Source organism: Ovis aries, chromosome X, assembly GCF_016772045.2.
Source record: "Ovis aries strain OAR_USU_Benz2616 breed Rambouillet chromosome X, ARS-UI_Ramb_v3.0, whole genome shotgun sequence".
NCBI classification, from domain to species: domain Eukaryota; kingdom Metazoa; phylum Chordata; class Mammalia; order Artiodactyla; family Bovidae; genus Ovis; species Ovis aries.
Genome location: NC_056080.1, coordinates 96,196,016 through 96,219,866, shown reverse-complemented (window position 1 = coordinate 96,219,866; position 23,851 = coordinate 96,196,016). Strand labels below are relative to the sequence as shown.

The 23,851-nt window shown below is 41.8% G+C and overlaps 1 protein-coding gene across 1 annotated transcript in view; it reads right to left on the bottom strand.

The window, feature by feature from the left end:
• Positions 1–20,023, bottom strand: part of FGF13 (fibroblast growth factor 13) — a 577,215-nt gene extending 557,192 nt beyond the window's left edge. Inside the window, exon 1 of the mRNA XM_027962875.2 lies at positions 19,724–20,023. The gene's annotated coding sequence lies outside the window, so the exon portion shown is untranslated. The remainder of the gene's footprint in view (positions 1–19,723) is intronic.
• Between the last annotated feature and the right edge of the window lie 3,828 nt (positions 20,024–23,851).

Below are 23,851 nucleotides of genomic sequence, written 5' to 3'. Positions count from 1 at the left end.
AAATGACTGCAGCTCCTGGTGACATCTGATAACAACCTTGTGAAAGACCCCTAAGTGCCAAACTATTCAATGGCACCCTTCTCAGACACTTGACCCATAATTTTATGAGCAAAATTAAATGGATTTTTATAGCTGCTACATTTGAGGGTACTAAGCTGTGCAGAAATAGTAACTGGAATATTAGCGACAAAGAGTTTCTCCTAATCCTATACATATATGCTACGCCACCCTCTAGAGGTAATGTCCTGTTAAATCCAGGCTGGACCTATGACTTATTTTACCAACAGAATGTGGCCAAAGTGATGCTGTGTCAGTTCCTGGCCAAACTTTAGGAGACTTGATGGCTCTACTTTCTTTCTAGGGGAAGCCAACCACCACATAAGAAGGCAGATGCTTTGACACCCATGTGTCGAGGAAACCCAAACAGGCTACGCAAAGAGACCTCATGAAGAAGAACCAAGGAATTCAGCTGATGGCGGACACAGGGCTCCAGACACATGACCCCAGTCAAGCCATCCAGCCAGTGCTCAGCCATTCAGCTGCAAGGCTCCAGAATTCATGGATCAGAAAAGAGCTATCTTTGCAGCGCCTGGTCCAAATTTCTGACCTACAGAACTGCGAGTAGAATTGAGAGTAGGGAAAAGTTACAAGACAGAAAGATATCAATGATTTATCCAAAAACAGTTTAACACTAAGACCTTTCCAATCTATACCGAGTATGCGTGATCTTCTGCCTCCCTTCAACTTAACATTTAGAACATTGTGCTGCAATGTTCGGAGAAGGCAGTGGCACCCCACTCCAGTACTCTTGCCTGGAAAATCCCATGGACGGAGGAGCCTGGTAGGCTGCAGTCTATGGGGTTGCTAAGAGTTGGACACAACTGAGCGACTTCACTTTCACTTTTCACTTTCATGCATTGGAGAAGAAAATGGCAACCCACTCCAGTGTTCTTGCCTGGAGAATCCCAGGGACGGGGGAGCCTGATGGGCTGCCGTCTATGGAGTCACACAGAGTCAGACATGACTGAAGCAACTTAGCAGCAGCAGCAGCAACTGTGATGTTGGGATGCCTGTCAGGAATGAACATCTTAAAATGTTCTGTCACTTTCTTCTCCAGTGAAGGAGGAAACAATGAGGGAGAACTTGTTCAAGGATTTCACTCTTGCTCTTTTACGAGGAACATCACTCGGCAGCATCGGGTCCCCAGCCCGAATCCCTATCAGTCCACAGCCTTCAGAATCTCCCAAGTCAAGAGGAATGGGTCATCAAAGGTTGCCTTTTCCCCACAGCATGCTCCTGACGTTTTCTCCATCTGAATGAGAGGACCTAGCCATCATCTCTCCCGGTAAATAACATACAATAGAGTTTGACTAAGGTCAGCTTCCAGAAGATTGTCAAATCTTGTTCTTGCCTCCATTCTACTGGTTACATGGCAATATGAACAGAAAACATGTCAGGCAGAAAAAAGATATTTCTTACAAAATTCTTGGATATGGTAGTAAGTTGTTAGTACAATACTACTACTTACTCCCATTTGCCCATATCTTGAATCCTCAAGGAAACTGTAAACTCCTAGATGACAAGGACTGGGTTAAACTCTCCTGACTGCCCCCATGCCTGCTCCATGGTTTACATAGTACCTGGCACATCCAAGGCACAGTAAATAGCTTCATCATTGTATCACCAGGGATTTAATTGACTGGGTTTCCAACTCTGTACTAAATATTTATCCAGATTTTATACTCACAGCAACCCTCTGAATTAGTGACTATGATTATCTCCATTTTCGAGAGGAGAAAACAAGCTTGGAGAGGTGAAACAACTGGCCCAAGATTGAAGTAAAAAGTTGCAACCAGAACTGAGACTCAAGTAGGATCTTCTGTCTCCAAAGGCCCAACACTTTCTACTCTGTGACACTCCATATTTTATAAATGTTACAAAATCATTGGTGGCTCTAAAATGTCTCTTTATTCAAAAATAAAGCCAAGGGACTTCCCTGGTGGTCCAGTGGCTAAGACTTCTCATTCCCAGTTCAGATGGTCTGGGTTCAATCCCTGCTCAGGCAACGAGACCTCACGTCCCCAGCTAAGAGTTCACATGCCACAACTAAAGATCCCTTGTGCTGCAGCTAAGACCTAGTGCAGCCAAATATATAAATAAATAAAAATAAATATGACATTTTTTAAATAAATACAAGCATTAGAGTGAGAATAGAGATCTCAGGGAAGATTGGGCTTTCATGCATTTCCTGTCAATACCTGACTGCCTATGTGGTTGACAGGGAAGTGTGTCCATGGAAGGGCTTCCCCTTCCAGGAAGGGCTTCCTAGCCAGCTGTGAGGGGGTGGGTCAGGAGGCAGCCTCAGAGGTCACTTCCTTCAGGGTCTGCCTCTGCTGCACAGCCCTGACCCTTACCGGAAATCCTGTCCTTCTGGGGGTGGCCCACATCTGAGTGGCAAGGCCTGGCCATCTGGGCTCAACACAGGTTCTCTGGCAGATGGCCTCTCATGCCACAGCTCCCTACCTGGTGGCTGAGGCTTTGGGGCACCTGCATCAAGATCAACTTCTCCCTCTGCCTGATCCCACCTCCTCCCTCTTCCTTTAACACTTGTTGAACCTGAGTGAGCATTTTCTGGCACAAACCCCATCTGCCTTCAGAGATCACAGCCTGTGACTCCTCTCTCCTTTTCTCTCCAACACTGTCTGACTGCCCAGGCTTTTGGTAAAGAGAGAGCCTGAGAATCTTTCTCTTCTTCTGGTTGTTTAAGTGACCGTCACTGTGTGGCTAGTGCCGTTTGCCTCCAACTTCCATTTTCTTGGAAAGTTGCTTAGAACCCTCTTTGGAGCACCAGAGTTTGGGCTTGGATTTATACCTGCCCACAGAGTCCTTATACACTGCTGGTACTTTCTAGAACAGTTACATTTTAGGGATAGAGGGATAACTTGCAGATGGTTCAGAAATACCAAGCTGAGTTTCTAATGATGAGACAGTTGTAGCTGCACTCTCCTTCCTTGAAACTGTACCTAGTTGGTGTGATTTTTACTTGCCACAGGATGGACTTGCACCTAGCACATAGCTGGGGTGTGCTGGTACCCATCACCCTGTGGGTATAACTACCTGCCAGTCTGCGGCTATGTTCTCTAAGGGATGCACCGGACTCAGTTTCCCAGTCCTGCAATTCTTTTTTTTTTTTTTTTTAATGAATGTGTACATTCAATGTCTTTGGGCTTCCCAGGTGGCACTAGTGGTAAAGAGCCCACCAAGGCAGGAAACTTAGAAGATGCAGGTTCTATTCCTGGGTCAGGAAGATCCTTTGGAGGAGGGCATGGCAACCCACTCCAGTAGTCTTGCCTGGAGAATCTCAGGAAAAGAAGAGCCTGGCAGGCTATGGTCCATAGAGTCGCAAAGAGTCAGACATGACTGAAGCGACTTAGCATGCACGCATGTACATATCTTAGAGGTAGGAGATTTTATTTGTTTTGTATTACTTATTTATCATTGACCACACCACATGGCATGTGGGATCTTAGCTCCCCAACAAGACCAAGGATGAATCCCACATTCTCTGCACTGGAAACTTGCTGTCTTAACCATTGGACCACCAGGGAGGTCCTACCCCTGAAATGCTTTATTTTGCTCCATTACACTTCTGCCAATGCAGCCTCCAGTGCTATTTTCCTTTCCATGTTCTCACCCTCCTCTCCTACTCCCAGGGTCTAGCCTGACTGCTCCCTATTACTTTCTTCTCCATATTCATTCCACTCTATTACATAAAGCTTACCTTCTGTGTATCTTACCAAGGCTGAAAAGTCAAGATTTACTGTGTCTGCTTCTCAAGACAGCCTCTCAGATCAACGAAAGGAGAGCCGCCTCCCTGCCACTTAGCCAGCAAAAGAGGAGCCCCTTTGTGGTCCCCACTTACTACGGAAGGAAAGAAGTAACAGCATCATTTTTATTCTTTGTAGGCAAGCACTAGAAGCATTGTCAAGGCAGCAAGACTAATGACCAAAAAGAGGAGCAGTAATTAATAGATGGTGCTTTACATAAGTTGTCATTTCATACTTGTAACTGTCTTAAAAGTTAGAGATTGTCACCCTTCATTTAGAAATAATGAAAAGGGCTGAGAAAGAGTAATTTACCTGCCCAGGTAGTAGATAGCAGTAGAGGGATTTGAACACAGGTTTTTCTGTTGCAAAGGCCTAGGCACTTTGCACTGACAGATGCTGACATAGTTGAAAGGCTCACATACCAGTCTTGCCCTGATTAGCATGGGCCACAGGATTCTGGAAGAATTCACGACCAGGAAGTGCATGATGCTACGGCTTTGGTGTTAGTGGAGAGGATGTCTCTGAGAGGCAGATCAAAGCATGCAGTCAAGAGGGCTATGGCATTGGGGCCAAAGGCAGAGGAGTCTCTGAAGAGGCCACTTCTCTACAGCCATAGTCCTACCCTGCTCCTCTTTGCTCTTCCTGCTGGAATACTGAGCTCAACTGTTTGTTGTCAACTCAGTGACCACTGTCACTCCTGACCAAGGCCAGGAACTAGGTTACCCAGAAGCCCCTTCACTTTGTGGTTCCAGGGTAGAGTTTGCCACTGAGAGAAACAGACTTAGAAGGTGGGAATGAAGCAAAGTCACTGTTCTTGGGACGCTGTGACATTCAGTGTGACTTCACACATCTTTCTCTCTGAGCTTCCACTTCCAGGTCACCTTTTGCATTAGGACCTGGTAACTTCTCAGAACTCCAGTAAATTCTGACTTCCTCATCCCCTCCAATGCTTCATGAAAGTGAAAGTTGCTCAGTCGTGTCTGATTCTTTGCAACTCCATGGACTATACAGTCCATGGAATTCTCCAGGCCAGAATACTGGAGTGGGTAGCCTTTCCCTTCTCCAGGGGATCTTCTCAACCCAGGGATCGAACTCAGGTCTCCCGCATTGTGGGCGGATTCTTTACCAGCTGAGCCACCACAGAAGCCCAAGAAAGCTGGAGTGGATAGCCTATCCCTTCTCCAGCGGGTCTTCCCAACCCAGGAATCCAACCGGGGTCTCCTGTATTGCAGGTGACCTGCAGTTATTAGAGACATTTTTGATCCTCTGGCATGAACCTTCTGGACTTTCACTCTCCTAGCTAATCCCACTTTTTATAAATATGTATATATAAATAGATAGATCCCTTCTTACTGTGACATCTCAGTTTTATTTTCACGATTTCTCCCAAACTGATATAGGTTCCACTCCAAGCCTCATCACTAGCCCTGTGTTATTAAAGAGCAACTCTCTGGGACTCAGTGTAACTAAGGTACAATCATATAAAAGGCTTTCTTCTTTTTCTTCAGAAACCACAGAAGATCCTGAGAAGACAGCGACCTAAGCATGAGTTGTTTCCATCCTTAACTCCAGGCTGCCTGGCTCTCCTTAACCAAAAAGCTACCAAATATGAGCGAAGCCCTAGGCATTGTGGGAGTCTCAGCAAAATCCTTTGATTGCTGAGCAAAGCTGGATGCAGCCCCAGGAAAGCCTGGTGCAAGGAGACCAGGAAACAGTATCAGACCTATATTCCTAGTCTCCTAGGCCTCCTAGGGCTTCCCTAGTAGCTTAGCTGGTAAAGAATCCTCCTGCAATGGGGGAGACCTGGGTTCGATCCCTGAGTTGGGAAGATCCCCTGGAGAAGGGAACAGCTACCCACTCTAGTATTCTGGCCTGGAGAATTTCATGGACTGTATAGGTTGCAAAGAGTCAGACAGGACTGAGCAACTTTCACTTTCACACCTGGGCCTCCTAGAGTCCAAAAAGGAATGAATTAAGGAGCAGAGGAGGACTCTGCAAGGAGACCTGGGAAGAGGGCAGCTTTCTTCAGGTACTTAGTTTCTCACCACTTAAGGACCTCCTAGCCTCTGTGGGACTCTCAGAGACCCTCTTCCACCATGAGCTGACTGCTATGGGTGAACAACTAAATCCTTTATAAACATGTCTGTTTGTCCAGCACCCAGTGGCAGGTTGATGAAGCAATGCATGTCTAAAGAAATAAACTGATTGGGAGATAGACAGATGCCAACTTGAACAACCACAACAACTATAACAACAAAAGAAGAACTCATACAGAGATTCAAGTGTAACTAAAAAGAGACTTTCTAGAACTACAAAATGCAATTCCCCAACTACAGTCCAGGGATGAATTGAAGGAGAGGATGGTCACTGCTGAGACTCAATAGTCACCAATAGAGAAAGTGAAAGAAGAATCACGGAGCACGAAGTCAAAAACACCAAGACATGGAATCATGAAGGAAAATATGAGAGTTGTAGATCTTGATGAATAGTCTTCTAGAAGAGGGAAGACACAGAGGAAAGGCAGTAATATTTTTTAAAGATAATAGATTTTTCTGAGCATAATAGCTATAAAATTTACATAATGTAAAAGATGCAAAGAATAACTGTTTTGGAAATTAAGAAATACACTCCAAAACACCACTGGATAAAAAGTGAAATTAAAAACTATCTAGAAAGTGTAAAGTAAAATAAAGTAAAGTAAAAATAAAATAAAATAAAATAAACAACCACTCAGAAATAAAAAAAAATAAAATAAAATCTACTTGGCACAGTAAATACCTTATTCAGAAAAAATAATTATCTTCTTCAATCTCAGTATTAATGAACAAAGATGCAAACATAAAGGAACTTAGTATTCATCTCAAGATATGTGGAAAAGAACCAGAAATTAAACAAATAACAAAAACTAGGAAAAGTCTTTTTAGCAGCAAAAAAAAAAAAAAAAAGTGGAATTAATGAGATAACCAAAACTTGCTCTTTGAAAAGACATGCAAAACAGGTAACTTTCTTGCAAGCCTCATTAAGAAAAAGGGGAGAATAAATATCGACAACATTGGAATTGGAAAAGCATACATAAAAGATTTAAATAATTATAAATGACACTACATTAAACTCTATAGCAGCAAATTTGAAAATTTAGGAAAAAAGCATGATTCTTCAGAAGCCCAAATTAACCCAACAAGAAGTGTTGAATAGGTCAATTATCAAAAAAAGAGATGGAAAAAAGTGAATAAATATCTACCACTGAAAAAGTCATCATAACAGAGTGGCTCATTTGATTCAATTCAACTTAAAAAAAAAAAAAGTAATGTTAATATGATTGGAATTGCTCCAAGCCATAAAATAGAAGGAAAGCTCTTCAATTCTTTTCCCCTCAGCTTTATTGAGATATAATTGACAAATAACATTGTGTCAGTTCTTTCTATGTGTATATGTGTTTGTGAGAGAGTGAGAGATCACATAGTATTTGTCTTTCTCTATTGTTGTTCATTGTTGTTCAGTTGCTAAGTTATGTTTTACTCTTTGTGACCCCGTGGACTGCAGCACACCAGACTTTCCTGTCCTACACTATCTCCCGGAGTTTGCTCAAACTCATGTCCATTCAATCAGTGATGCCATCCAACCATCTCATCTTCGGTTGCCCCCTTCTCCTCTTGCCCTCAATCTTTCCCAGCATCAGAGTTTTTTTCCAGTGAATTAGCTCTTCCCATCAGGTGGCCAAAGTATTGGAGCTTCAGCTTCCTCATCAGTCCTTCCAATGAGTATTCAGGGTTGATTTCCTTTAGGATTGACTGGTTTGATCTCTTTGCTCAAGGGACTCTCAAGAATCTTCCAAGACCCACAATTCAAAAGTATCAGTTCTTTGGTGCTCAGCCTTCTTTAAGGTCCAACTCTCATATCTGTACATGACTACTGGAAAAACCATAGCTTTAACTATATGGACTTTTGTCGGTGAAGTGATGTCTCTGCTTTTTAATACTCTAAGCTTGTCATAGCTTTTCTTCCAAGGGGCAATTGTTTTTCTAATTTCCTGGCCACAGTCACCATCCACAGTGATTTTGGAGGCCAAGAAAATAAACTCTGCCACCGTGTCCACTTTATCCCCATATATTTGCCATGAAGTGATGGGACCGGATGCCATATCTTTCTCTACCTGACTTATTTCACTTAGCATAATGCCATCAAGGTTCTTCCATCTTGTCACAAATGGCAGGGTTTCCTTCTTTTTATGGCCAAATTATATTCCATTGTGTGTGTATATATATATATATATACCACATCTTCTTTATCCATTCATCCATTAGTGAACATGTGAGTTATTTCCATGTCCTGCCTATTGTGAATAATGCTGGAATGAACATGGGAATGCAGATATCACTTCAGGATAGTAATCTCATCTCCTTCAGATATATACCCAGAAGTCAAATTGCTAGATAATATGGCAGTTTCTTTTTAATTTTTTTGAGGAACTTCCATACTGTTTTCTATAGTGGCTGTACCAATTTATATTCCTATAAGAATGCACCAGAGTTCCCTTTTCTCTATATCATTATCAGCATTAGTTATCTGTTGTTTTTTTGATGGTAGTCAATCACACAGATGTGAGGTGACATCTCATTTTGGTTTTGATTTGGATTTCCCTGATGATTAGTGACTTCGAGCACCTCCTCCTATACCTGTTGCCCACATGTATGTCTTCTGTGAAAAAAATGTCCATTCAGGTGTTTTGCTTATTTTTTAATTGGATTGTTTGGGTGTTTTCACTATTGAGTTGTATGAGTTCTTTATAGATTTTGTATATTAATCCCTCATCAGATACATGATTTGGAAATACTTCCTCCCATTCCATAGGCTGTCTTTTCATTTTGCTGATTGTTTCTTTTGCTATGCAGAAGCTTTTTGATTTAATATGATTCCACTGGTTAATTTTTGAATTTGTTGCCTATGCTTTTGGTGCCATACCCCAAAAATCATTGCCATAACCAAGGTCTAGGAGATTTCTTGAATTTTACAGTTTCAGGTCTTACAATTAAGTCCTTAAACCATTGTGAGTTAACATTTGTGAGTGGTGTAAGATAGAGGTCCAATTTCATTCTTTTGCATATGGGTGTCTAGTTTTCCCAATACTGTTTATTGAAGAGACAGACTATCCATTCTCCACTGAATATTCTAGTCTCCTTAGTGGCCTCTCAAGTCTGTTTCCTTGATTATGCCAATGCCATACTGTTTTGATCATTATAATTTTGTAATATAGTTTGAAATCAACAAGAGTGAGGACTCCAGCTCTCTTCTAGCTCAAGATTTCTCTGTCTATTCATGGTCTTTTGTGATACCATATGAATTTCAGGATTTTTTTTTTCTGTTATAAGTGCCATTGACATTTTCTTAAATTTAAATTTATTTATTTTAATTGGAGGCTAATTACTTTACAATATTTTATTGGTTTTGCCATACATCAACATGAATCCACCATGGGTGTACACGTGTTCCCCATCCTAAACCCCCCTCCCACCTCCCTCCCCGTTTTGATAGGGGTTGCAATGAATGGCTTTGTGTAGTATGGACATTTTAGCAATATTAACACCTTGGATTCATGAATGTAGAATATCATTCTATTTACTTTTATCTTTTGGAGTTTCTTTCATCAATGTCTTTTAGCTTTGTAAATAGATTTTTGGTTAAATTTATTGCTAAGTATTTTATTGTTTTTGATTCATGGCAGTGGAAACCAGATTGGAGGTGTACAGGTGCATAAATGCTGGGCTTAGCTGCAGGTGAGCTTAGTGGTGCAGGTTAGTGATAGGAGAAAGGGCCAGATCCAGGCCCACAAGCAGCTGCAGGGGTCCTGGCTATCAGCATACACTTCCATGGCTGTAGGATGTCAACACAGATGCACACATGGCAGTGAAGGCCGGTGATGGGTGTCAGGCCAGCAGTGTGCGAGAGCACAGCTGGAGGGTCTAGCCCTGAGAGCACACACAGTGGCATGGGTCAGCTGTGTGGGGGCGGGGGAGGGGTCTAGGTTTGTGCCTTGCACTCCTGCAGCCACTGGTCCCTTCAGTGGAGAAAGCTGCTGGGGTCATCTATAGAATAGGTTAATGGGAACCCCCTTAATTCTTTTCTAGGAATCCAATTTAATTAAATAACCAAATCTACAAAGGAGGCTACCAAGAAGAAATCCATAAACACTTTTAAAATGTAGATGCTGACATTTTGAATACAACACTTGCAAATATAATCCAACAATCTTTCAGTAAAGTTATGGCTACCGAGGGCCATAATTCTTCAGCCCTCCTTGTGTCCAAGAATTTTTTCATGTGATTTTGGAGTTTCTGCCATCAACATGGTATATATTTCCCCGCCCCTTAACTTTGTTGTTGTTCAGTCACTCAGTCATGTTCGACCTTTTGCGACCCCATGGACTATAGCCCACCAGGCTCCTCTGTCCATGGTATTTCCCAGGCAAGAACACTGGAGTGAGTTGCCATTTCCTTCTCCAGGGGATCTTCCCAACCCAGGGATCAATCCTGCCTTTCCTGCATTAGCAGGTGAATTCTTTACCACTGAGCCACCAGAGAAGCCAAATGACTTTGAGGGAATAAAATGAGGTCCAAGGGTACCAGTCCCCAGCCTACACTTCAAGAGGCCTTACGCACTTCTGCCTCCTTTCTTGTGTGTCTGCAGTCACTTTGAAACAGCCTGGGCTGCCTGCTTGCCCCAGGAGGAGGATAAGAATCACCTGAGGCAAAGTTGTTCCAGCCACCACTCCCTGAAGCAAAGCAGCCCCATCAGACCAACAGACCTGCAAGCGACAAGCAGAGCCACTTGGCTGAGCCCAGACTAGACTAACAAGACCCCAACTAGCCTGAAGAAACCATGAACAGGAAGAAATGATTGTTGTTTTTGAAGCCACTGAGATTTTGGCTGGTTTGTTTCACAGAAATTACTGATATACAGTATTACATTTGGAAATGCAAAGGAGGTTCAATATCAGCAAATCTATCAACATAATTCACTACATTAGTAAATTTTAAAAAAACTGGTTGAATAATGGTATCAAGAAAGGCTTCAAAGTCAACTGATAAAATTCGGCTGCACTCATAATACATTTCTAAGTGAAACAGGATTAGAAGGTAATTTCTTAAAATAATACAGATTATTTACCAAAAAAGGATGCCAAATATTATCTCAAATGGCAAAACACTGACCTCTTCAAATAAAATTCAGAAGTCAACAAGAATGCTTCTTATCCTCATTACTATTCAACATTGCCTTGGGGATTCTAGCTTATAAAAAAGACCCAAAAAAGAGGGAAAGAATTAACAAATATCAGAAAAGACATCTATTTCTTTGTCTGCTAGTGGTATATTTGTACAGCTACCCAAACAGAACACTCTAATAAAATCTGTGAGACTTATTTAGAGAATTTGATATGGTAAAGAATACAAGGTTACTATACAAAACAGATAACATTTCCCTATTCAAGCAATCAACACCAAGATATGAAAATGGGAAAAATTATATTTGTAATAATGATAAAAACCTATATAACAAGAAAATCATCAGGCCAGTAGGAAGAAATTATAATAGCTGACTGAAGGACATAAAACAAAATCTGGAAAAAGGGAATGAATTAAAGAATTATAAGATTTTATATCATAAAATATCAATGTTCACAAAACCAATATTCTTTTTAAAATTCCAATTTACATTCCCAACATGATTTTTCAAGGAAAAGAGAGGAAATTTATTTTTGCAGATGGTCCCCCATTTATGGTGCTTCGACTTATGAGTTATTGATCATACAATGGTGCAAAAGTAATATATATTCACTAGAAATTGTAATTCAAATTTTGAATTCTGATCTTTTCATGGGCTAGAACTATGTGGTCCCATACTCTCTAGAGATGCTGGGCACCAGCCCCCACTGCAGCTCCTAGTCAGTCAGATGATCACAAGCATGAATAATCCATATGTTTACAGCCGTTCTGTACTCATACAACCATTCTGTTGTTCACTTTCCCTACAGTATTCAATAAATTACATGAGATATCAAAATTGTGTGTGTGCTCCGTCGCTCAGTACACTCTTTGCGGCCCCCTGGACTGTAGCCCACCAGGTTCCTCTATTTCCCAGGCGAGGATACTGGAGTGGGTTGCCATTTCCTACTCCAGGGGATCTTTCGGACCCAGGGATCAAATCCCTGTCTCCTGCAGCTCCTGCATTGGCAGGTAGATTATTTACCATTGAGCCATCTGGGAAGCCCTGAGATATTCCACAATTTATTATAAATCAGGTTTTGTGTTAGATGATTTTGTCCAACTATAAGCTAATGTAAGTATTCTGAACATGTTTAAGGTAGACTGGGTTATGATACTATGCAGGGCTAGGTGTATTAAATGTGTTTCCAACAGGGTATTTTCAACTTACAATGGATTTATCAGGGTATAACCCCATCGTGCAGTTGCTTGACCATGGACAATCAAGAGGAGAGGATCGCCTCTCTCTTTTTGTTGAATCAACGTTCCAGGTTCCTTCTTTTTTTTTTGAAAGTCACTCAGTCATGTCTGACTCATTGTGACCCCATGGACTGTACAGTTCATGGAATTCTCCAGGCCAGAATATTGGGATGGGTAGCCTTTTCCTTCTCAGGGGATCTTCCCAACCCAGGGATTGAACCCAGGTCTCCTGCATTGCTGAGCCACAAGGGAATTTTGCTGACAATGGTCCATCTAGTCAAAGCTATGGCTTTTCCAGTAGTCATGTATGGGTGTGAGTGTGGGACCATAAAGAAAGCTGAGCATCAAAGAACTGATGCCTTTGAACTGTGGTTTTAGAGAAGACTCGAGAGTCTCTTGGACTGCAAGGAGATCAAACCAGTCCATTCTAAAGGAGATCAGTCCTGAATACTCACTGGAAGGACTGATGCTGAAGCTGAAGCTACAATACTTTGGCCACCTGATGCGAAGAACTGACTCATTGGAAAAGGCCCTGATGCTGGGAAAGATTGAAGGCAGGAAGAGAAAGGGTTGACAGAGGATGAGGTGGTTGAATGGCATCACCACATCGATGGACATGAGTTTGAGCAAGCTCTGGGAGTTGGTGATGGACAGGGAAGCCTGGCGTGCTACAGTCCATAGATTCACAAAGAGTCTGACACGACTGAGTGACTGAACTCAACTGAACCCCATCATAGAGTTTTCCAGGTGGTGCTAGTGGTAAATAACCCACCTGCAAATGCAGGTAGATGTAAGAGACATAAGTTCAATCCTTGGGTCGGGAAGATCTGCTGGTAGGAAATGGCAACCCATTCCAGTACTCTTACCTGGAGAGTCCCATGGACAGAAGAGCCTTGCAGGTTGCAGTCCATAGGCTCGGACATGACTGAAGCAACTCAGCAACCCCATCATAAGTTGAGGAAGATGTGTATACATAACCTTAATATTTGTATGGAAAAATAAAAATCTTAGAATAGCCATGAAAAGTAAGAATAATGAGAGAAAAATATTTTAACCAGGTATCAGATATACCCTAATGTCACCATAATGAAGTCAAAACATGGTAGTGGCATGGGAACAATAGGCAATTAGAACAGAGGAATCAAGTAGAGAATAAAGAATTAAATCCCATACATAAACATTTAATACATGGCAAAAGTATTATTTTATTTTAGTGGAAAAAAGATGGATTGTTAATGAACAATAGAGATGGAACTAGCTATTAATTTGGAAGAATAAACCGTTAGACTTTGGACTTCCCTGGTGGTCCAGTGGCTATGACTCCATGCTCCCAATGCAGGGGACCTGTGTTTGATTCCTGGTTGGAAACTAGTCTCACATGCCACAACTTAAAAAAAAAAAAAAAAAAGATCCCGCATGCTGCAACTAAGACCTGGCACAACCAAATAAATAAAACTAAATATGTGAAAAAAAATTGGACCTCTATTATACCAAAAATCAATAGTTTCCAGGTAAGGACATATTTAAATATAAAACAGTAAATGTCTTACAAGAAAACCTAAGAAAATATATGTGCAACCTAGGAGTAGGAAAACTCTCTTAGTTCAATACAGTTCAGTCGCTCATTCATGTCCGACTCTTTGCAACACCATGAATCACAGCACGCCAGGCTTCCCTGTCCATCACCAACTCCCAGAGTTCACTCAAACTCATGTCCATCAAGTCGGTGATGCCATCCAGCCATCTCTTCCTCTGTTGTCCGCTTTTCCTCCTGCCCCCAATCCCTCCCAGCATCAGAGTCTTTTCCAATAAGGCAACTCTTCGCATGAGGTGGCCAAAGTATTGGAGTTTCAGCTTCAACATCAGTCCTTCCAAAGAATACCCAGGACTGATCTCCTTTAGAATGGTTGGATCTCCTTGCAGCCCAAGGGACTCTCAAGAGTTTTCTCCAACACCACAGTTCAAAAGCATCAATTCTTCAGTACTCAGCCTTCCTCACAGTCCAACTCTAACATCCATACATGACCACTGGAAAAACCATAGACTTGACTAGATGGACCTTTGTTGGCAAAGTCATATCTCTGCTTTTGAATATGCTATCTAGGTTGGCCATAACTTTCCTTCCAAGGAGTAAGCATGTTTTAATTTCATGGCTGCAATCACCATCTGCAGTGATTTTGGAGCCCCCCAAAATAATGTCTGACACTGTTTCCACTGTTTCCACATTTCTTTCCCATGAAGTGATGGGACCAGATGCCATGATCTTAGTTTTCTGAATGTTGAGCTTTAAGCCAACTTTTTCACTCTCCTCTTTCACTTTCATCAAGAGGCTTTTTAGCTCCTCTTCACTTTCTGCCATAAGGGTGGTGTCATCTGCGTATCTGAGGTTATTGATATTTCTTCCAGCAATCTTAATTCCAGTTTGTGCTTCTTCCAGCCCAGAGTTTCTCATGATGTACTCAGTATATAAGTTAAATAAGCAATATACAGCCTTGACATACTCCTTTTCCTATTTGGAACCAGTCTGTTGTTCCATGTCCAGTTCTAACTGTTGCTTCCTGACCTGCATATAGGTTTCTTAAGAGGCAGGTCAGGTGATCTGGTATTCCCATCTCTCTCAGAATTTTCCACAGTTTATTGTGATCCACACAGTCAAAGGCTTTGGCATAGTCAATAAAGCAGAAATAGATGTTTTTCTGGAACCCTCTTGCTTTTTCAATGATCCAGCGGATGTTGGCAATTTGATCTCTGGTTCCTCTGCCTTTTCTAAAACCAGCTTGAACATCTGGAAGTTCACGGTTCACATATTGCTGAAGCCTGGCTTGGAGAATTTTGAGCATTACTTTACTAGCATGTGAGATGAGTGCAATTGTGTAGTAGTTTGAACATTCTTTGGCATTGCCTTTCTTTGGGATTGGAATGAAAACTGACCTTTTCTAGTCCTGTGGCCACTGCTGAGTTTTCCAAATTTGCTAGGAGTAGGAAAACTCTCTTAACCAATCCTTAAAATTCAGAAGTTATAAAAGAAATTTAACTATATATATTATATTTTTTTCAAAATTTTGGCACAAGGCCCAATAAGTAAAATCAATAAAACAAGAAACTGGACACAAAGCTGCACACAAGTAATATATGAGGGGCTTATAGCAATAACACAGGAGGAGATTTTAGAAGCTGACAAGGAGAAACAATGCATTCAAAAAATAAGCAAACGATATGAAGAGCCACTAAGAAGCAAATCCAAATGGCCAACAATTTTTTCAAAAGATACTCAGACTCATGAGTAGCCATAGAAACTCAAGTTAAAATAACAATGAGATGATCTTTTTCATACAATTGTTGAAGCTTAAAAACAGCAGAAAGATCAACCATTGATGGAATTGCCTGAAATGTTGTACACCCATATGTGTACTTGTTACATGCTTTTTAGGAAGCAACATGATGACCTTTAATGAAATTTAAAACAATATATATACACTTTTTAACCTAGCTATTCCATTCCTGGGAATCCTTTCCAGAATAAGAAAAACAAGTGCAGGTTAAGGGTCTGGTTTGAGATCAAATCAGTCAATCCTAAATGAAATCAATGCTAAACGTTCATTGGAAGGACTGATGATAAAGCTGAAGCTTCAATACTTTGGCCACCTGATGTGAAGAGCCAACTAATTAGAAAAGACCCTGATGCTGGGAAAGATTGAAAGCAAGAGGAGAAGGGGATGACAGAGGATGAGATGTTTGGATGGCATCACTGACTCAATGGACATGAGTTTGAGTAAGCTCTGGGAGATGGTGAAGGACAGGGAAGCCTGGTGTGCTGCAGTCCATGGGGTTGCAAAGAGTCAGACACAACTGAGTGACTGAACAACAAAGCAAAAGGATATATATAGGAAGGTTGCAATGTTGCTTTCTTGTGACCAAAAAAAAAAAAAAAATATGGAAGCAAAGTGAATGTACACTAAAAGTCAAATGGATAGAGAAATTGTTCTCTATCACAAAATTCTGAGCAACCATTAAAAAGAATGAAGTCCAGCAACTTCAGCTGACTTGTATATTTTGTTGAATGAGAATAATAGTAATAATGCTAATAATAAGCACTCCTATATAGCTCTATTTTATGTGCATTATGTATTTTATCTCCGTGAATACTCATAATAAACCTAACTGGTAAGTACTATTATTATCTTCATTTTCCAGATGAGGAAACTGAAACCAGAGAACCTAAAGTCACACAGGTAGTAAATGGCAAGAAGAATAAGATGTAGAAATGTTTAAGTAACATGACATAACTTTTGCAAAATAATCTATAACAAAAAACGTATTTATGTGTGCATATGCATGTTTTATATAATTATATGAGAATAGAAATATAGAAGGATACCTACGAGGCTAGTAATGTGGGTTATGTATTTTTACATAATTATACATTATTTTTACACAATTACATATTAATATGTGTTTAAGTAAACTCCAAATAATTAAACAGCCACAGAATTTCAATAATGGTTGATTGAGGACCTGCAGTTGTTATACCAGGTGAAGGACAGAAGGGAAGTGTACCCCCAGTGAAGTCCCTGCAGATCTCCGTCACCCAGTGTCTCCTGTCCCTCCTCTGCTCGTCCCTCCCTTATGGCAGAACTACTGTATTTAGAAATGCCAGGTGCTTTTCCATGCTACCTAAGCCAAGAGACTTCCTGGAACCCAGTCATCATTGTGCTCTGAGATTTTCCAACCCCAGAAGTCTTCTCAGATCCCCTTCTGGTGCATACCTCTCAGATTTTGGGCATAGAGACAGAAAGGATCTGCCTCACACTCACATTTCTGAGGGAAAATAAAGCTTTATCCTTGGGATGGTTTCTGCCTTGCTTCATCTACTGCAGAGTGATTTAAACTTGATGATGTCCACTGACTCTGCACTGTCAGGCTCAAGGTGTCCATATGGGCAAATGGACACAGATCCTTTCTCCCAAGGAGCGTGAGTTCTCGAGGAAAGATATACCTTTATATTAGGCACTCAGTGAACGTCTGTTGAGTGAGAGAAATGATGATGTACAGGAATGATTCAAATAAAAGGTAAAGAGTGAAATATTATATTATGATCTATAAACAAAATGCTTTAGGATTTGGAGTGGAGAAGCATGAAAGCTTTGAGAAATGATTTTATAAAGAGATGACATTTGAGCTAGATGTAATGTCTCTGAAAGCGTGCCAGCATCAGACCCTCTGAGGCTCCTGAGCACTCTAAGCCTGCTGAATCAGAATCTCCAGAAGTGAGTTTTAGGAGTTGGTATTTTAAAGACACCCTCAGAGTCCTTCTTACGTACAGTGAAGCCTAGACCATGAGAAATAGGGCAGATTTGGGTGTGCAGAGATGTAAGTAAGGACAGGCAGTCAAAGGCATTAGTTAAGTGCCCAGGCATGGAAGTAAAATGAAGAGTGGCCAATTCAATTTGACTGGGGGTGGATATGAAGAGGAAAAACAAGGAATCAGATTGGAAAGGTGGGTTAGGGCTAGAACATGGAGGGCCTGGGGAATGCCAAATGAAATATGAACTTTTTTCTGAAGGCAACATAAAATCATTAAGAGATGTGGGACAAAGAAACAAAGGCAGGGCAACCTTGACTTTCACAGAGCCTTCAAAATCTGGCCATGCATCAGAATCATCAGGATGGCTTGCTAAAAAGTCCAGGTTCTGGGACTCTACTCCTAGACCTTTTGAATCCAAATTTCCAGGGATGCAGCCCAGAAACTATATTTTTAAACAATCTTTCCAGGTGATTCCTGGGCATTGCTTTACTGACAAATCCATTCCTGAAAAGTTGTTTGTTCATGGCGATTTTCTTAGCGGAGTCATTTGTTCAAAGTACTAGACAAGTATGCTATTTAGAGGCAACATCCAGCAAATCGCTTTCTCTAGAGTGTTTCAATAAAATGAATACCCAATTTGAATGCAAAACCCCTGACGACTTTCGATGAAATGTGACAACACATTTGGGTGGTAAGACCAGCATCTGGCATTAATGATGCCATATGGTTACACAAATTCAACATGGGGAAAATACTTCAAAACATTCTAGTTTCATCTGGCTTTGAAGCAACATGAATAAACCTTAAAGTATTATTGGAAAGGAGAAAGTACTAGTAAGATGTGATGTCAATAAAACCGTGGCTTCAAAATGGAAATATCCACCATGTATCCATGTTGAGGTCACAGGGAAATCTGAGGCAACAATCTAGGTACAGACTAGGTGGTCACTCAACCTAATTCATGCCCCTCTAAGGATCAGACAAGATGACTTCCTAGATGTTTCCTCTAGATTTAAGGGGGTTTTTATGGCCGTGCCATGTGACTTGTGGGATCCTAGTTGCCTGACCAAGAATTGAACCTAGGTCCTTGGCAGTAAGAGCACAGAATTCTAACCACTGGACTGCTAAGGCATTCCCTAGGTTTAAGCTTTCGAGTTTATGATATTTAGACACTCATCTACCCCAAAGGTGGGTAAAGGAAAAAAAAAAAGTAGGGATATAATGTTCAAGTGTCCGTCCGTAATCCATTCTTCTACAAAATGTACACAGATGATGATTCTGAGTCAAAAGATTTGTCTCCGCCAGCCGTGTAATATTTTAAGATTGTAGTTTTCGTTTAAAGTAAGCATATCTGTTACTAAAGTGTCTCTTCGTTTTCATGAAAACACCTTGGTTTGGCAAGCTGGAATGTTGGCATAGTACTTTGCATAGCAAATAGTCAAAAGTTAACCTTAAGCAAAAAATTGGTAGTGCTTAACCTTCCAACCGCCAAGGCAACTTCTTTTTCTCTCAGAGGTCTCCTAATCTCACCCTCAGAATTTTCCAGCTCCCCTCAATTCCAACTCCTTCCCCAAGGCCTGTAGCTATAAACAAGCTGGAAATCAGAGATGTGTCCTGACCGGGGTTTTGCAGGGAGGAAAGGGAATCCAGGCAAGTCTTTTGTGCACCTGGGATGGATTCCCTCTGTCACAGGGCCTGCCTGAGTCACAGGAATCCCTGCTCTAGGCAGCTCTGTGTCACTCTCTGTCACTGTACCAGCAGAAAAGACAAACACAGATAACCAGTGCCCTGGGCCAAGTTCAAATTCTCAGCGTTAGTAACAGGACAGAAAGCACAAGGCAACTTTAAAAACAGGCAACTCTTAGTTAAGAAGTCAAGAAAGGGTTAAATCTAACATTTGAGCTGCTTTCCTGCTGGCTAATATCTTGGCTTTGGGGCAGGAGGGGACAAAGAAAGGAAAGAATTGCCAAACATTATCATGATTGGGAGCATGGACTCAGACTTTTATTCCTAAGGTACGTCCTGCCCTGACATTTGCCTCCCTGGCCCAGGCGGAGGAAAACTGGGCCGAGGTTACCCAAGAGTATCACAATTCCAGTAGCATTTCCCCCAAAGACTTTGGTTTCACCTACCTTAGAAGTGGAGATGCAATGGGCCCAGTGGTGAGGAAGAAGCTGGATCCCACCATGGACCAAACTCTTAAAGGGACCTGTTGTTATGAGTGCCAACAGTCACGCGCTCCCACGGGGGAGGAAGATTCTTGATCATATCATCACCATGCAGGTTTGAGATTTCCAAGAGTCTGCATCTGAGCCAAAGCACCCCCAGCTCCCTAAGCCCCTCGTGGGTTCAAGGGCTCCGGGCAGAACAGGCAAATCATCCAAAGTGATGGCAGGGGTTAGAGGACCCCGTGTGGTGCATAGCAGACTGTTGTGAGGAGTGGTAAGTCACAGGGTCTATAGTGCAGCTATTTTTAGTGAAACCAAATTCCTTCCCCAAGTTCTCTTGCTTCCAACTTGTTCTAAGTGTAGGAGACCAGCTGTGGTCAGATCATCTTACTGGACCAAGGCTCTGTCAAGGCGAAGGAAACAAACCTGGGAGGTGGAGCCAAGAGCTGGCGACTGTGGGCGCTCTGGCTCCTTCTCGCCGTCTCAGGCATCTCCGGAGGGAGTGGGCATTCCCCTCCACCCTGGCAGAAACCCGAGAGGTAGATGACATCAGCGAGAAAAACTGAGAAGTTGGCAGTCCTTCCCCTCTCCCCCGATTCCTACAAACACTCTCTCTCACATACACACACATAAACATGCACAAACACACACACACTCGTATTCTCAAATGCATGGCAGGTCCTGCAGGCCAAACCCGGATCTTGGTCTGGACTTGTTAGACAGGTCTAGAAAAGAATGCCATCATCCAGGAGCCAGGCCAGGGGTGAAAGTATGAGGGCTGGTGTCTAGCCACTTTGCAGCTGTCATTCATTGTTCTCAGAGGGAGTTCTAATGCAGAAGATTTATTTTGGATCCAAACCTTGGCTGAGGTGTTAATTCAGAAGAAGACAGATCCTGAGTGTGCTAACTGCATTTCCCAGATCCATCTAGGTGAGCGTTTTACAAACTGTGGGCCATGACCCATTATACAGTAGTAAAAGCTATTTACCAGGCTGTGATCACTATTTAAGCATGGGGAGGGAGGTGGGAGGGGGTTCATGTTTGGGAAGGCATGTACACCCGTGGTGGATTCATGTCAATGTATGGCAAAACCAATACAGTATTGTAAAGTAAAATAAAGTAAAAATAAAAATTAAAAAAAAAAAGAATGAAAAGAAATAAAACAAACAGAATAGAATAGGAATTTAGACTAGAATATCATAGAACACATGCTACATAGTAAAGGGGAATATTGTTCTGTGAAACTTGCTTCTTCTACGGATGTGTGTATCAATCACTCCATAAAATATATTTCTTGCTGCTGGTCATCATAAAATTTGTTTGAAGAACAGTGAGCTACATGATTTGGTCTAAAAGAGCATGAAGAAAAGCCCTTGGGCAACCCCCAATTTCATAAATATTACTATTAATACTACTATAACCACTATTTTGGGGGGAGTCGTTATGTGTCAGGCACCATTCCACTTCATGTTCATCATCTTGTCTACCCTACCACAACCTTCTGAGGTAAATTTATCTGATTCTCCAGAAACAGTAGCAAAGCTCAGTAGCAAGCTCAAACAGCAAGTAAATGGAAGAGTCAGGGTATAAACCTAGGTCTACCTATCTCTGAAATTTGTGTTTTTAACCACTTTAGACCACTCCCTTCTTTAATTGGTCAATACATAGTTAAATTCATCGTGTGTGTGCTAATTCGCTTCAGTTGTGTCCAACTCTTTGCGACCCTATGGACCGTAGCCCGCCAGGCTCTTCTATCCATGGGATTCTCCAGGCGAGAATAATGGAGTGGGTTGCCATTCCCTTCTCCAGGGGATCGTCTCCACCCAGGGATCAAACCCGGGTCTCTTAGGTCTCCTGCATTGTCAAGTGGGTTCTTTACCACTAGCACCACCTGGGTTAAACACATATGAAAAGCTTAGATATGCTGGTGGCTTAAATAAAATAAGATGAAAATATTTAGAAAAATAATTTCACATCCTCAAAAGCTTCTGGTAAACTCTTATCAGAAAAGAGGGCTTCATTTTGAATTAGAATTCGTTGCCCATTAGACTCAGAACCCCTCACCTCACACCCAGCTTCCAGACATCTGAAAAATCAGCTGGAACATTATGACTTCCAGGCACTAGATTTTCACGGTCTTATCCCTCTAGTTGCTTCCACTCTATTTCACACAGAAATCTTGTAGCAGGCCGCATTTGGTGTTCATCTTTTTATAGTTTGAGCTAAATCAGTTCAACCACTTCTGAGTTGATGAGGAAAAAAAAAAACCATACTTCTTCCACTTCCAAAATAAGCTCCTCTTTTGGGCACACAGAAAGCTCAGAAAAGGCTGAAACTTAAAACTTCCCACTTCACATATGGGTACTTTTAGGCCCTCATTACTTTTAAATTTACTTTAAAAATTCCTAGTGATTTGCTCATTTTGCAGACTCCGATGTTCTGTTGTCATTTTTGTAATTCCCACAGCCCACACCCTAGGCGCTGAGTCCTTGTGTTATAGACCAGAGGTATTGGCCTCCACAAGTGCTGGTAAAAGGGGTGGGGCTGAATATGGGCAGAAGTACCAAATATAGCCTAGTGCAGGTTCAGTGAAAAATGCCCCAAAGGGCAAGCCTTCCTTTTGTTTCCTGGCTGCTTGCATGGGCCCAAACAATACCACCTGGCTGCTGGCTTCAGAAGAGAATTTTCTCCTAAGAAGGGGAGCCTGAAACTTGACCGCACTGGCTATTCACTTCTCTGTAGTAGTTTCTGGCCACTCATCAGAGCTTCTCTGATCTTTTTGTTTGAAATGAAAACTAATTGACTAATAAACACGTGCATAATTTCCAGGCAAGAAGCTCTCCATTGTTACCAGTGACCTGATCAGACCCTGCGGCCACAGGTGCTGGCAGGCATCCAGCCCAAACCTCAGCTTGGCACCGTGGGGGCCTGGCCCCTTCCTGGCGGGACTTCACTCTTAGGGGCCGACATGTACCCCCACCTGTAGTGACATCCTTCGGACACTCTTCCAAATAGGAACAGTTGTCTCAGTGCTGTCATTCTCCTGGCTAGTCTATTTTTGCCGGTATGGAATAGGATATTGCAGGCCTGCCCCAGCCAGAGCAGGGCTGTCTTGTCGTAAGGGAGCCCTGGGGCTCCCCACCCCAGGACGTGCCCTAGCCCTGCCTTCTCTAGTGGCCACACTCACCAAAGCAGGGCAGGAAGGACAAAGTCAAGGGGTTCCACTTCTCAACCTTACCTCTCTGCCTGGAGCTTCTATGAACAAAGGACATTTAATAATAGAATTCCTCGTCTGGTATTTATAGCACCAATTGCTCAAAGCTGTTTTAGGCTTTATTTTTAAAATCCCAGCCTTTGTCACAACCTCCCCAGGAAATGGAGCAGAAGGCAGGTATTAGCAGCTCCACTTTGCAGACCAGGAGACTGAGGGATTGATCAAGAGGATACTATTCCAAGGATGGACAATGAGCAAAGGTAGACAAGAAGTGGAAGTCCACCCAAGCCAGGTAGCAGGCTGAGGAATTTGGTCCTTCACTCCTTCATCCATTCATTCTCGCGACATCAATTAAGTTTTGATATTTTTCTAACTACTACACTAGACATCAGGGAAACAGAGAGGAGCAAGTTTCTGGTCTCTTGTTTCTTCAACAAATAAATTTCCAGGAAACAAGGAAGGAAAGAAGGGGGAACTTGTGATGAACAGAGATTCGAGAGACACATAAACCAAATCCTTGTTTGGATGCCGAATCAAATATACCAACCAGAGAGACACATTTATGAAATGCCAGGGGGATTTTTGATATGGACTCAATGTTTGATAGTTAAGAAATTGTTAATATTTTTAATGAGCTAAATTACATTAATAAAATTACCTTACCATTTAAAGACACACTTTGAAGCATTTACAAGTGGAATGATATAATATCTGAGATTGGTTTCAAACAATACGTGATTGATAGGAAATGAGCAAGGATACAGTTGAAACAAGAATGCCCTTGAGTTGATGACTGTTGGAGCTGGGTAATGAGTACAAGGTAGTTCACTGGACTTTTCAGTTTTGTGTATGCTTGAAAATTTCTGTAACAGAGTCGG